Here is a 15,262-nt window from a genome sequence, read left to right as displayed (position 1 = left end):
GCTAGATGCAGGCCCCCAGGAGGTGTCCAGCTCGCCCAGCAGCATGGCCGGAGACACCGCGGGAGAGGCAGGCGGCTACGCAGAGCGTGCATCTCCTGCCCTGTCACAAGACTCGGATGCAGAACCAGCAGAGCCTCACCTGGCCGGAGGTCCCGGCGACGAGGGGCACCGCGAGCCTCTCCTCATACCAGCGCCTGAGGACACCGACTTCTCAGCTTCTCCATTGCCTGGAGGCTCCTGTGAGGAGAGTCAAAGTGCGACTCTCCCTGCATCAGCGCCTGAAGATGCAGAACCGTTGGCTCCTCCCTCGCCTGCGGCCGTGCCCCAGGCGGACAACGACGGTGCCCAAACTGTCGTCACTGCTCAGGGCACCCGGAATGAGGAGGACTTTGCAGCGAGGGAAGAAGGCCAGGGGTCTGCCTCTGATAGCCCCGTGAGCGGTTACGCTTTTGTGGACGTGCTGCTGGAAGAGTCGGAAGACGAAGAGGTCTCTGACAGAGAGGCAGTGCCAGCAGACTCTTCCCTGGACAGTGATTCCTGGGACGAGGGGTACAGAGCACCCGTCCCCTCAGCAGAGCCCGAAGATTCAGAGCTGTCGGCTTCTGCGTCACCTGCAGAGCCCGACCCCGTGGAGGAGGCCGACGCAGCATGCTCGGAGGGTAGCCATGCCCAGGCCGCCGCTCCTCAGGAAAAGGGGGAACAATTGGCCTGGGGACCGACAGGAGCTTGCTCGGTGCCTGCCCAGCCCCTCGCCTCCAGCCCTCCTTCCCCCGCAGGCATGGCTGCCCTCCCGCGCCCCCCGGCTCGCCGGCGATGGCACTGGGTCGTCAGGACGGCCCGTCGGGCCCTGCGCTGGGCTTTCTCCTGCAGCTGCCTGACGGGACAGGGCCGAGCAGCGGCGCCCAGCTGCCAGCGCCAGACGGCGGGTCCCCCAAGACGGCTCACAGCTCTGAGGATGCGCAGTTCCCGGAGGGGACGGCACAGGGAGCCACGCGATGCCTGGATGGTGCCCAAGGCAGTCAGCTGCCCCAAGGATGTCCTGCTGCCGGCCTCGGGCTGTCTGTGGCCGCTTTCTGCTCTAAATAAACGAACTTGTGAAGCTTTTTCCCCAGCGCTGCTCTGGGCCAGGTCTGATTCTGTACGGAGTCTCCTTCCCTCACTCCTTGTTGAGAGAGTCGCTCAAGTCCTCACTCCCTTGCAAGCACTGCCCGGGCTGCAGGACTGCCCTTGCTGCCCACGATGCACACTGGAGTGGGCCCATGTGAACCTCAGGAGGTTCAACAGGCCAAGTGCTAGGTCCTCCTAGTTTACTGTCATCGGCAAACTTACTTCATGTACCTTTGATTCTTGTGTCCAGATCGTTTCTAGAAAGCAGTCAAGATCCCCGGCCCTAACATTGAGCCCTGGGGAACCCCACTGTGACTGGCCGTCAGCCTGGTGTAACTCCATCTACGGCAACTCTTTGAGCCCAACCCGTCAGCCAATTGCTCACCCAGCGTACGATGGCCTTCTCTAGCTGTGTGCTGGGCAGTTAGAATCACTAAGGTTGGTAAGGACCTTTAAGATCATCAAGTCCCACCATCAACCTGACACCACCATGCCCACTAAACCATGTCCCAAATTGCCACGTCCGCACGTTTTTTGAACACTTCCAGTGATGGTGACTCTACCACTGCCCTGGACAGCCTGTTCCAATGTTTGACCACTCTCTCAGTACAGACATTTTTCCTAATATCCAGTCGAAACCTCCCCTGGCACAACGTGAGGCCATTTCCTCTCGTTCTATCGCTAGTTTCTTGGGAGAAGAGGCCAACACCCACCTCACTACAACCTCCCTTCCAGGTAGTTGTAGAGAGCGATAAGGTCTCCCCTCAGCCTCCTCTTCTCCAGACTAAACAACCCCAGTTCCCTCAGCCGCTCCTGTAAGGATCTGGAAGAGCCCGGGCCCTTAGCGGTCGATATGATTCGCCCCGGTGGAGAATAAAACACAAACGAGGTGAGGTATCGGTTGGAAGGCTCCAAGCTTTATTGGCGAAGAAAGGAGAGAGAGAGAGAGAGAAGCAGAAAGGAAAAGGTAGCAAAGATAGACGTTAAGCAGAGGATAGCACCGTGGATCCGAGCGACGTCTCGCGGGTTCCTGTGCAGTCTTCTCGCGGTCGGGGGAATTCGGCCGAGCCGCGGGGATCACCGCCTTTTATACCTTTCTGTCAAGCCTCCAGTCGTCTGGGACCTCCCCTGTTAAGCAGGACTGCGGATAAATGATGGAGAGTGGCTTGGCAAGCTCCTCCGCCAGCTCTCTCAGTACTCTTGGGTGGATCCCATCGGGCCCCATAGACTTGTGGGTATGCAGGTGGCATAGCAGGTCCTTAACTGCTTCCTCCTGGGTCATGGGGTGTTTATTGTGCTCTCCATGCCTGTCTTCCAGCTCGGGGGGCTGAATACCCTGCGGATACCTGGCCTGGCTATTAAAGACTGAGCAAAGAAGGCATTAAGTACCCGAGCCCTTTCCTCAGCCTTGGTGGCCATGTTCCTCCCCTGTGTGCAATAAAGGACGGAGATTCTCCTTGGCTCTCTTTTTGTTTTGTTAATATATTTGCAAAAACATTTTTCGTTGTCCCTTAGGCCCGCGGCCAGATTGAGTTCTAGCTGGGCTTTTGCCTTTCTACTTTCCTCTCTGCATGGCCTAACGAGGTCCCTGTGCTCCTCTTGAGTTGCCTGCCCCTTCTTCCGAAGGTGGCAAACTCTCCTTTTTTTCCTGTGTCCCAGCAAAAGCTCCCTGTTCCGCCAGGCCGGTCGTCTTCGCCGCCAGCTCGTCTTGCGGCACATGGGGGCCGCCTGCTCCTGCGCCTCTAAGGCTTCCTTCACGTTCCTTCAGAAGGTTCCTGTGACAGACCTTATCAACGGCTTTGCTGAAATCCCGAACAACCCACACCTCCTGGCTTGCCGTGGCCAACTAGATGGGTGACGTGTCATGAAAGGAAATTGGACTGGGTAAGCCGGGCCTTCCCCTCGTGAACCCGTGCCGGCCATGAGCGATGGCCGCTTTGTCTCGCGAGAGTTTTTCACTAACTGCCAGAACAGCCGGTGCCAGCCGGTGCCAGCCGGTGCCAGCCGGCTCTGCCGCGGCCCCGGGCAGCCACAGCTCAGGCTGTCAGCGAGGCTGGGGGCGCCGCTGGGAAAAGGCCCCGCGAAGGCCACAGGGCTGACAGAGCGGGGCTGGACTCGGGGACGCCGCAGGTGCCTCCTGAGCCACACCCTGCCGCGGGCCCGTGAGCCCGTGGCCCCTGGGGGCCGCCGGCAAACGGGCAGCGGCCACGTCGCCGCGGTGACCGCCAGGCCTCTGTGACCAGGGGCGGCATCGTGCCCAGAGGCCATTGTGACAGGGGGTGCGCACGGCGGCCGTGGGGGCTCTTATGGGGCCAGAGCCCGCGGGTGCGCACTCCCAGGAGAGCGGCTCCATCGGAGGCAGCGTCTCCCCTGGGTGCCCATGGCAGGTGTCCGGCAGAGGACCCCGAAGATGCCAGAGAAGCAGGAGGCGAACGCCCACTGCCAGCCCCGTGAGGGGCTGCCAATCCTGCAGAAGCGCCGCCAGGTGAGTGATGGGGCTGGAGGGAGAGGCTGCCAGTGGGACGTGGGGGAAGGCTGGGGGGGAAGACGGCCAGCCACGCCCGGCCCCGGGCTCTTCTGTGGGGCGCAGCCGGTGCCGGGATGGCCGAGGCCCGTGCGGCCCCGCAGCAATGCCCCCGAGGCGGAGAGCAGCTGGGAACTGAGCTCGGCCTGGCTGTCGTGGCCAGGAGCTGCCCTGACACCAGGCCCGGGCTGGCCAGCACGGCGGGGGCCGCTGCGCCGACACAGCCGCCTCCATCCCGCGCCTCCTCCTTCCCCCACAGGTGCGCCACAGGCAGCCACAGGCAGCAGCGCAGCACAGCTGGACCAGCATGTCGCCCCTCCATGGGGACCGGCTGCCGCCAGTCCCCGGCCCGGCGAGCTCCCAGAGCACTGGGGGCCTGTGCACACAGGTAAGGGTCTCAAGGGGGATGGGGCCCAGCGCCTTCCCGAGGCCGGGAGGTGCCGAAGGCAAGGCGGGAGGTGCCGGAGGGGACAGGTGCGGACCTGCAGCAAGCTGAGACCCCCGTGCCGTGCCTGGCCGGCTGCCGGGGCACATCGGGGGTGCTCCCTGGGCCTGGGGAGGGCCACGTGGGGTCCAGCCCTCTCCTGAGCTGGCTCTGGTGGCAGGGCGGCAGCCACCCGCGGGGCTGAGTGCTGCCCTCAGAGCTGGCAGGACGGCCTGGGCGCAGGGGGTTTCCCACTGGGATGTGGGGGAAAAGGACCAGAGGCACGCGGCCTTTCTCCACCCCTTCTCTTGCAGGCGGACAGGCGGGAGGCCTGGGGGGCGCTGCCCCGCATCAAGGGCACACGGCGAGAAAGCACGGCCGTGCCACACTTGCCGCGTTGCCCAGGGCTTGAAGCGACACAGGCAGCTGCACCCTGGCGCGCACCTGCAGCTCCAGCGGCAGCATCGGCAAACGTCACCAAGCTGCCCCCCCTGCCAGCAGCAGCCTCCGGTTCTTCTTGGAAAGGCGGAGCACATGCCGTGGGCCTGGCGGCCAGCGGCCACCGAGAGCTTGTGCCACCTGCTCAGGACATCCTTGATGACTGTGGCATGGCAGCGAGGGCTGAGAGAAGATGGGGACCTGCCCCACACAGCCCCACAACCCACAACGTCGCTCTGGAGGCCTCCGTCCAGGCGTTGGCGTCAGGGGTCCTGAGTCACGCCACAGCCGCCAGCTGGGAACACGGCCAGCAGCTGGCGGCACAGGGACCCCTTACACACCCCGTTCTGGCGTCACCGGCAAGAAAGAGCTGAGGTGCAGGCTGCGTGGGCTTGCAAGATCCCTGCAGCTCCGCCAGGGCTTCATCCCTACGCTCAGTGGGGTACCAGGGCTGCCGGCAAGGCCTATGAACCAGCCTCCCTGGGGAGCTGCACCGAATGGCTCTGTGAATGGCCGACGGCAAGGCAGGGCCGTCGTCTGCCACCCTTGCGACACGCACGCGGCGCGCCGCTGCGCACAGGGCCCAGGAGTGCTCCAAGGCGTCTTGTGCTCGTGCAACTCAAGGTGGTGGATATGGAGGAGCTGGAGGAAGAGGACGATGATGAAACCGATGAAGACCTGTCAGGAGAGAGTCTGCTGGAGGAAGAGTACGATGATGAAACCGATGAAGACCCGTCAGGAGAGAGTCTGCTGGAGGAAGACATCTCCACCTACACCATCTGCGACAGCTCCGGTCTGCCAGGACTCGTCCAGGAGCTAGATGCAGGCCCCCAGGAGGTGTCCAGCTCGCCCAGCAGCATGGCCGGAGACACCGCGGGAGAGGCAGGCGGCTACGCAGAGCGTGCATCTCCTGCCCTGTCACAAGACTCGGATGCAGAACCAGCAGAGCCTCACCTGGCCGGAGGTCCCGGCGACGAGGGGCACCGCGAGCCTCTCCTCATACCAGCGCCTGAGGACACCGACTTCTCAGCTTCTCCATTGCCTGGAGGCTCCTGTGAGGAGAGTCAAAGTGCGACTCTCCCTGCATCAGCGCCTGAAGATGCAGAACCGTTGGCTCCTCCCTCGCCTGCGGCCGTGCCCCAGGCGGACAACGACGGTGCCCAAACTGTCGTCACTGCTCAGGGCACCCGGAATGAGGAGGACTTTGCAGCGAGGGAAGAAGGCCAGGGGTCTGCCTCTGATAGCCCCGTGAGCGGTTACGCTTTTGTGGACGTGCTGCTGGAAGAGTCGGAAGACGAAGAGGTCTCTGACAGAGAGGCAGTGCCAGCAGACTCTTCCCTGGACAGTGATTCCTGGGACGAGGGGTACAGAGCACCCGTCCCCTCAGCAGAGCCCGAAGATTCAGAGCTGTCGGCTTCTGCGTCACCTGCAGAGCCCGACCCCGTGGAGGAGGCCGACGCAGCATGCTCGGAGGGTAGCCATGCCCAGGCCGCCGCTCCTCAGGAAAAGGGGGAACAATTGGCCTGGGGACCGACAGGAGCTTGCTCGGTGCCTGCCCAGCCCCTCGCCTCCAGCCCTCCTTCCCCCGCAGGCATGGCTGCCCTCCCGCGCCCCCCGGCTCGCCGGCGATGGCACTGGGTCGTCAGGACGGCCCGTCGGGCCCTGCGCTGGGCTTTCTCCTGCAGCTGCCTGACGGGACAGGGCGAGCAGCGGCGCCCAGCTGCCAGCGCCAGACGGCGGGTCCCCCAAGACGGCTCACAGCTCTGAGGATGCGCAGTTCCCGGAGGGGACGGCACAGGGAGCCACGCGATGCCTGGATGGTGCCCAAGGCAGTCAGCTGCCCCAAGGATGTCCTGCTGCCGGCCTCGGGCTGTCTGTGGCCGCTTTCTGCTCTAAATAAACGAACTTGTGAAGCTTTTTCCCCAGCGCTGCTCTGGGCCAGGTCTGATTCTGTACGGAGTCTCCTTCCCTCACTCCTTGTTGAGAGAGTCGCTCAAGTCCTCACTCCCTTGCAAGCACTGCCCGGGCTGCAGGACTGCCCTTGCTGCCCACGATGCACACTGGAGTGGGCCCATGTGAACCTCAGGAGGTTCAACAGGCCAAGTGCTAGGTCCTCCTAGTTTACTGTCATCGGCAAACTTACTTCATGTACCTTTGATTCTTGTGTCCAGATCGTTTCTAGAAAGCAGTCAAGATCCCCGGCCCTAACATTGAGCCCTGGGGAACCCCACTGTGACTGGCCGTCAGCCTGGTGTAACTCCATCTACGGCAACTCTTTGAGCCCAACCCGTCAGCCAATTGCTCACCCAGCGTACGATGGCCTTCTCTAGCTGTGTGTTGGGCAGTTAGAATCACTAAGGTTGGTAAGGACCTTTAAGATCATCAAGTCCCACCATCAACCTGACACCACCATGCCCACTAAACCATGTCCCAAATTGCCACGTCCGCACGTTTTTTGAACACTTCCAGTGATGGTGACTCTACCACTGCCCTGGACAGCCTGTTCCAATGTTTGACCACTCTCTCAGTACAGACATTTTTCCTAATATCCAGTCGAAACCTCCCCTGGCACAACGTGAGGCCATTTCCTCTCGTTCTATCGCTAGTTTCTTGGGAGAAGAGGCCAACACCCACCTCACTACAACCTCCCTTCCAGGTAGTTGTAGAGAGCGATAAGGTCTCCCCTCAGCCTCCTCTTCTCCAGACTAAACAACCCCAGTTCCCTCAGCCGCTCCTGTAAGGATCTGGAAGAGCCCGGGCCCTTAGCGGTCGATATGATTCGCCCCCGTGGAGAATAAAACACAAACGAGGTGAGGTATCGGTTGGGAAGGCTCCAAGCTTTATTGGCGAAGAAAGGAGAGAGAGAGAGAGAGAAGCAGAAAGGAAAAGGTAGCAAAGATAGACGTTAAGCAGAGGATAGCACCGTGGATCCGAGCGACGTCTCGCGGGTTCCTGTGCAGTCTTCTCGCGGTCGGGGGAATTCGGCCGAGCCGTGGGGATCACCGCCTTTTATACCTTTCTGTCAAGCCTCCAGTCGTCTGGGACCTCCCCTGTTAAGCAGGACTGCGGATAAATGATGGAGAGTGGCTTGGCAAGCTCCTCCGCCAGCTCTCTCAGTACTCTTGGGTGGATCCCATCGGGCCCCATAGACTTGTGGGTATGCAGGTGGCATAGCAGGTCCTTAACTGCTTCCTCCTGGGTCATGGGGTGTTTATTGTGCTCTCCATGCCTGTCTTCCAGCTCGGGGGGCTGAATACCCTGCGGATACCTGGCCTGGCTATTAAAGACTGAGCAAAGAAGGCATTAAGTACCCGAGCCCTTTCCTCAGCCTTGGTGGCCATGTTCCTCCCCTGTGTGCAATAAAGGACGGAGATTCTCCTTGGCTCTCTTTTTGTTTTGTTAATATATTTGCAAAAACATTTTTCGTTGTCCCTTAGGCCCGCGGCCAGATTGAGTTCTAGCTGGGCTTTTGCCTTTCTACTTTCCTCTCTGCATGGCCTAACGAGGTCCCTGTGCTCCTCTTGAGTTGCCTGCCCCTTCTTCCGAAGGTGGCAAACTCTCCTTTTTTTCCTGTGTCCCAGCAAAAGCTCCCTGTTCCGCCAGGCCGGTCGTCTTCGCCGCCAGCTCGTCTTGCGGCACATGGGGGCCGCCTGCTCCTGCGCCTCTAAGGCTTCCTTCACGTTCCTTCAGAAGGTTCCTGTGACAGACCTTATCAACGGCTTTGCTGAAATCCCGAACAACCCACACCTCCTGGCTTGCCGTGGCCAACTAGATGGGTGACGTGTCATGAAAGGAAATTGGACTGGGTAAGCCGGGCCTTCCCCTCGTGAACCCGTGCCGGCCATGAGCGATGGCCGCTTTGTCTCGCGAGAGTTTTTCACTAACTGCCAGAACAGCCGGTGCCAGCCGGTGCCAGCCGGTGCCAGCCGGCTCTGCCGCGGCCCCCGGGCAGCCACAGCTCAGGCTGTCAGCGAGGCTGGGGGCGCCGCTGGGAAAAGGCCCCGCGAAGGCCACAGGGCTGACAGAGCGGGGCTGGACTCGGGGACGCCGCAGGTGCCTCCTGAGCCACACCCTGCCGCGGGCCCGTGAGCCCGTGGCCCCTGGGGGCCGCCGGCAAACGGGCAGCGGCCACGTCGCCGCGGTGACCGCCAGGCCTCTGTGACCAGGGGCGGCATCGTGCCCAGAGGCCATTGTGACAGGGGGTGCGCACGGCGGCCGTGGGGGCTCTTATGGGGCCAGAGCCCGCGGGTGCGCACTCCCAGGAGAGCGGCTCCATCGGAGGCAGCGTCTCCCCTGGGTGCCCATGGCAGGTGTCCGGCAGAGGACCCCGAAGATGCCAGAGAAGCAGGAGGCGAACGCCCACTGCCAGCCCCGTGAGGGGCTGCCACTCCTGCAGAAGCGCCGCCAGGTGAGCGATGGGGCTGGAGGGAGAGGCTGCCAGTGGGACGTGGGGGAAGGCTGGGGGGGAAGACGGCCAGCCACGCCCGGCCCCGGGCTCTTCTGTGGGGCGCAGCCGGTGCCGGGATGGCCGAGGCCCGTGCGGCCCCGCAGCAATGCCCCCGAGGCGGAGAGCAGCTGGGAACTGAGCTCGGCCTGGCTGTCGTGGCCAGGAGCTGCCCTGACACCAGGCCCGGGCTGGCCAGCACGGCGGGGGCCGCTGCGCCGACACAGCCGCCTCCATCCCGCGCCTCCTCCTTCCCCCACAGGTGCGCCACAGGCAGCCACAGGCAGCAGCGCAGCACAGCTGGACCAGCATGTCGCCCCTCCATGGGGACCGGCTGCCGCCAGTCCCCGGCCCGGCGAGCTCCCAGAGCACTGGGGGCCTGTGCACACAGGTAAGGGTCTCAAGGGGGATGGGGCCCAGCGCCTTCCCGAGGCCGGGAGGTGCCGAAGGCAAGGCGGGAGGTGCCGGAGGGGACAGGTGCGGACCTGCAGCAAGCTGAGACCCCCGTGCCGTGCCTGGCCGGCTGCCGGGGCACATCGGGGGTGCTCCCTGGGCCTGGGGAGGGCCACGTGGGGTCCAGCCCTCTCCTGAGCTGGCTCTGGTGGCAGGGCGGCAGCCACCCGCGGGGCTGAGTGCTGCCCTCAGAGCTGGCAGGACGGCCTGGGCGCAGGGGGTTTCCCACTGGGATGTGGGGGAAAAGGACCAGAGGCACGCGGCCTTTCTCCACCCCTTCTCTTGCAGGCGGACAGGCGGGAGGCCTGGGGGGCGCTGCCCCGCATCAAGGGCACACGGCGAGAAAGCACGGCCGTGCCACACTTGCCGCGTTGCCCAGGGCTTGAAGCGACACAGGCAGCTGCACCCTGGCGCGCACCTGCAGCTCCAGCGGCAGCATCGGCAAACGTCACCAAGCTGCCCCCCCTGCCAGCAGCAGCCTCCGGTTCTTCTTGGAAAGGCGGGGCACATGCCGTGGGCCTGGCGGCCAGCGGCCACCGAGAGCTTGTGCCACCTGCTCAGGACATCCTTGATGACTGGGGCATGGCAGCGAGGGCTGAGAGAAGATGGGGACCTGCCCCACACAGCCCCACAACCCACAACGTCGCTCTGGAGGCCTCCGTCCAGGCGTTGGCGTCAGGTGTCCTGAGTCACGCCGCAGCCGCCAGCTGGGAACACGGCCAGCAGCTGGCGGCACAGGGACCCCTTGCACACCCCGTTCTGGCGTCACCGGCAAGAAGAGCTGAGGTGCAGGCTGCGTGGGCTTGCAAGGTCCCTGCAGCTCCGCCAGGGCTTCATCCCTACGCTCAGTGGGGTACCAGGGCTGCCGGCAAGGCCTATGAACCAGCCTCCCTGGGGAGCTGCACCGAATGGCTCTGTGAATGGCCGACGGCAAGGCAGGGCCGTCGTCTGCCACCCTTGCGACACGCACGCGGCGCGCCGCTGCGCACAGGGCCCAGGAGTGCTCCAAGGCGTCTTGTGCTCGTGCAACTCAAGGTGGTGGATATGGAGGAGCTGGAGGAAGAGGACGATGATGAAACCGATGAAGACCTGTCAGGAGAGAGTCTGCTGGAGGAAGAGTACGATGATGAAACCGATGAAGACCCGTCAGGAGAGAGTCTGCTGGAGGAAGACATCTCCACCTACACCATCTGCGACAGCTCCGGTCTGCCAGGACTCGTCCAGGAGCTAGATGCAGGCCCCCAGGAGGTGTCCAGCTCGCCCAGCAGCATGGCCGGAGACACCGCGGGAGAGGCAGGCGGCTACGCAGAGCGTGCATCTCCTGCCCTGTCACAAGACTCGGATGCAGAACCAGCAGAGCCTCACCTGGCCGGAGGTCCCGGCGACGAGGGGCACCGCGAGCCTCTCCTCATACCAGCGCCTGAGGACACCGACTTCTCAGCTTCTCCATTGCCTGGAGGCTCCTGTGAGGAGAGTCAAAGTGCGACTCTCCCTGCATCAGCGCCTGAAGATGCAGAACCGTTGGCTCCTCCCTCGCCTGCGGCCGTGCCCCAGGCGGACAACGACGGTGCCCAAACTGTCGTCACTGCTCAGGGCACCCGGAATGAGGAGGACTTTGCAGCGAGGGAAGAAGGCCAGGGGTCTGCCTCTGATAGCCCCGTGAGCGGTTACGCTTTTGTGGACGTGCTGCTGGAAGAGTCGGAAGACGAAGAGGTCTCTGACAGAGAGGCAGTGCCAGCAGACTCTTCCCTGGACAGTGATTCCTGGGACGAGGGGTACAGAGCACCCGTCCCCTCAGCAGAGCCCGAAGATTCAGAGCTGTCGGCTTCTGCCTCACCTGCAGAGCCCGACCCCGTGGAGGAGGCCGACGCAGCATGCTCGGAGGGTAGCCATGCCCAGGCCGCCGCTCCTCAGGAAAAGGGGGAACAATTGGCCTGGGGACCGACAGGAGCTTGCTCGGTGCCTGCCCAGCCCCTCGCCTCCAGCCCTCCTTCCCCCGCAGGCATGGCTGCCCTCCCGCGCCCCCCGGCTCGCCGGCGATGGCACTGGGTCGTCAGGACGGCCCGTCGGGCCCTGCGCTGGGCTTTCTCCTGCAGCTGCCTGACGGGACAGGGCGAGCAGCGGCGCCCAGCTGCCAGCGCCAGGCGGCGGGTCCCCCAAGACGGCTCACAGCTCTGAGGATGCGCAGTTCCCGGAGGGGACGGCACAGGGAGCCACGCGATGCCTGGATGGTGCCCAAGGCAGGGCAATTGCTCACCCAGCGTACGATGGCCTTCTCTAGCTGTGTGCTGGGCAGTTAGAATCACTAAGGTTGGTAAGGACCTTTAAGATCATCAAGTCCCACCATCAACCTGACACCACCATGCCCACTAAACCAGCTGCCCCAAGGATGTCCTGCTGCCGGCCTCGGGCTGTCTGTGGCCGCTTTCTGCTCTAAATAAACGAACTTGTGAAGCTTTTTCCCCAGCGCTGCTCTGGGCCAGGTCTGATTCTGTACGGAGTCTCCTTCCCTCACTCCTTGTTGAGAGAGTCGCTCAAGTCCTCACTCCCTTGCAAGCACTGCCCGGGCTGCAGGACTGCCCTTGCTGCCCACGATGCACACTGGAGTGGGCCCATGTGAACCTCAGGAGGTTCAACAGGCCAAGTGCTAGGTCCTCCTAGTTTACTGTCATCGGCAAACTTACTTCATGTACCTTTGATTCCTGTGTCCAGATCGTTTCTAGAAAGCAGTCAAGATCCCCGGCCCTAACATTGAGCCCTGGGGAACCCCACTGTGACTGGCCGTCAGCCTGGTGTAACTCCATCTACGGCAACTCTTTGAGCCCAACCCGTCAGCCAATTGCTCACCCAGCGTACGATGGCCTTCTCTAGCTGTGTGCTGGGCAGTTAGAATCACTAAGGTTGGTAAGGACCTTTAAGATCATCAAGTCCCACCATCAACCTGACACCACCATGCCCACTAAACCATGTCCCAAATTGCCACGTCCGCACGTTTTTTGAACACTTCCAGTGATGGTGACTCTACCACTGCCCTGGACAGCCTGTTCCAATGTTTGACCACTCTCTCAGTACAGACATTTTTCCTAATATCCAGTCGAAACCTCCCCTGGCACAACGTGAGGCCATTTCCTCTCGTTCTATCGCTAGTTTCTTGGGAGAAGAGGCCAACACCCACCTCACTACAACCTCCCTTCCAGGTAGTTGTAGAGAGCGATAAGGTCTCCCCTCAGCCTCCTCTTCTCCAGACTAAACAACCCCAGTTCCCTCAGCCGCTCCTGTAAGGATCTGGAAGAGCCCGGGCCCTTAGCGGTCGATATGATTCGCCCCGGTGGAGAATAAAACACAAACGAGGTGAGGTATCGGTTGGGAAGGCTCCAAGCTTTATTGGCGAAGAAAGGAGAGAGAGAGAGAGAGAAGCAGAAAGGAAAAGGTAGCAAAGATAGACGTTAAGCAGAGGATAGCACCGTGGATCCGAGCGACGTCTCGCGGGTTCCTGTGCAGTCTTCTCGCGGTCGGGGGAATTCGGCCGAGCCGCGGGGATCACCGCCTTTTATACCTTTCTGTCAAGCCTCCAGTCGTCTGGGACCTCCCCTGTTAAGCAGGACTGCGGATAAATGATGGAGAGTGGCTTGGCAAGCTCCTCCGCCAGCTCTCTCAGTACTCTTGGGTGGATCCCATCGGGCCCCATAGACTTGTGGGTATGCAGGTGGCATAGCAGGTCCTTAACTGCTTCCTCCTGGGTCATGGGGTGTTTATTGTGCTCTCCATGCCTGTCTTCCAGCTCGGGGGGCTGAATACCCTGCGGATACCTGGCCTGGCTATTAAAGACTGAGCAAAGAAGGCATTAAGTACCCGAGCCCTTTCCTCAGCCTTGGTGGCCATGTTCCTCCCCTGTGTGCAATAAAGGACGGAGATTCTCCTTGGCTCTCTTTTTGTTTTGTTAATATATTTGCAAAAACATTTTTCGTTTTCCCTTAGGCCCGCGGCCAGATTGAGTTCTAGCTGGGCTTTTGCCTTTCTACTTTCCTCTCTGCATGGCCTAACGAGGTCCCTGTGCTCCTCTTGAGTTGCCTGCCCCTTCTTCCGAAGGTGGCAAACTCTCCTTTTTTTCCTGTGTCCCAGCAAAAGCTCCCTGTTCCGCCAGGCCGGTCGTCTTCGCCGCCAGCTCGTCTTGCGGCACATGGGGGCCGCCTGCTCCTGCGCCTCTAAGGCTTCCTTCACGTTCCTTCAGAAGGTTCCTGTGACAGACCTTATCAACAGCTTTGCTGAAATCCCGAACAACCCACACCTCCTGGCTTGCCGTGGCCAACTAGATGGGTGACGTGTCATGAAAGGAAATTGGACTGGGTAAGCCGGGCCTTCCCCTCGTGAACCCGTGCCGGCCATGAGCGATGGCCGCTTTGTCTCGCGAGAGTTTTTCACTAACTGCCAGAACAGCCGGTGCCAGCCGGTGCCAGCCGGTGCCAGCCGGCTCTGCCGCGGCCCCCGGGCAGCCACAGCTCAGGCTGTCAGCGAGGCTGGGGGCGCCGCTGGGAAAAGGCCCCGCGAAGGCCACAGGGCTGACAGAGCGGGGCTGGACTCGGGGACGCCGCAGGTGCCTCCTGAGCCACACCCTGCCGCGGGCCCGTGAGCCCGTGGCCCCTGGGGGCCGCCGGCAAACGGGCAGCGGCCACGTCGCCGCGGTGACCGCCAGGCCTCTGTGACCAGGGGCGGCATCGTGCCCAGAGGCCATTGTGACAGGGGGTGCGCACGGCGGCCGTGGGGGCTCTTATGGGGCCAGAGCCCGCGGGTGCGCACTCCCAGGAGAGCGGCTCCATCGGAGGCAGCGTCTCCCCTGGGTGCCCATGGCAGGTGTCCGGCAGAGGACCCCGAAGATGCCAGAGAAGCAGGAGGCGAACGCCCACTGCCAGCCCCGTGAGGGGCTGCCACTCCTGCAGAAGCGCCGCCAGGTGAGTGATGGGGCTGGAGGGAGAGGCTGCCAGTGGGACGTGGGGGAAGGCTGGGGGGGGAAGACGGCCAGCCACGCCCGGCCCCGGGCTCTTCTGTGGGGCGCAGCCGGTGCCGGGATGGCCGAGGCCCGTGCGGCCCCGCAGCAATGCCCCCGAGGCGGAGAGCAGCTGGGAACTGAGCTCGGCCTGGCTGTCGTGGCCAGGAGCTGCCCTGACACCAGGCCCGGGCTGGCCAGCACGGCGGGGGCCGCTGCGCCGACACAGCCGCCTCCATCCCGCGCCTCCTCCTTCCCCCACAGGTGCGCCACAGGCAGCCACAGGCAGCAGCGCAGCACAGCTGGACCAGCATGTCGCCCCTCCATGGGGACCGGCTGCCGCCAGTCCCCGGCCCGGCGAGCTCCCAGAGCACTGGGGGCCTGTGCACACAGGTAAGGGTCTCAAGGGGGATGGGGCCCAGCGCCTTCCCGAGGCCGGGAGGTGCCGAAGGCAAGGCGGGAGGTGCCGGAGGGGACAGGTGCGGACCTGCAGCAAGCTGAGACCCCCGTGCCGTGCCTGGCCGGCTGCCGGGGCACATCGGGGGTGCTCCCTGGGCCTGGGGAGGGCCACGTGGGGTCCAGCCCTCTCCTGAGCTGGCTCTGGTGGCAGGGCGGCAGCCACCCGCGGGGCTGAGTGCTGCCCTCAGAGCTGGCAGGACGGCCTGGGCGCAGGGGGTTTCCCACTGGGATGTGGGGGAAAAGGACCAGAGGCACGCGGCCTTTCTCCACCCCTTCTCTTGCAGGCGGACAGGCGGGAGGCCTGGGGGGCGCTGCCCCGCATCAAGGGCACACGGCAGGAAAGCACGGCCGTGCCACACTTGCCGCGTTGCCCAGGGCTTGAAGCGACACAGGCAGCTGCACCCTGGCGCGCACCTGCAGCTCCAGCGG

Source organism: Phaethon aethereus, assembly GCF_964289735.1.
Source record: "Phaethon aethereus genome assembly, chromosome: 8".
NCBI classification, from domain to species: Eukaryota; Metazoa; Chordata; class Aves; order Phaethontiformes; family Phaethontidae; genus Phaethon; species Phaethon aethereus.
The sequence above is the reverse complement of the archived record's forward strand: the minus strand, read 5'-3'. Positions refer to the sequence as shown.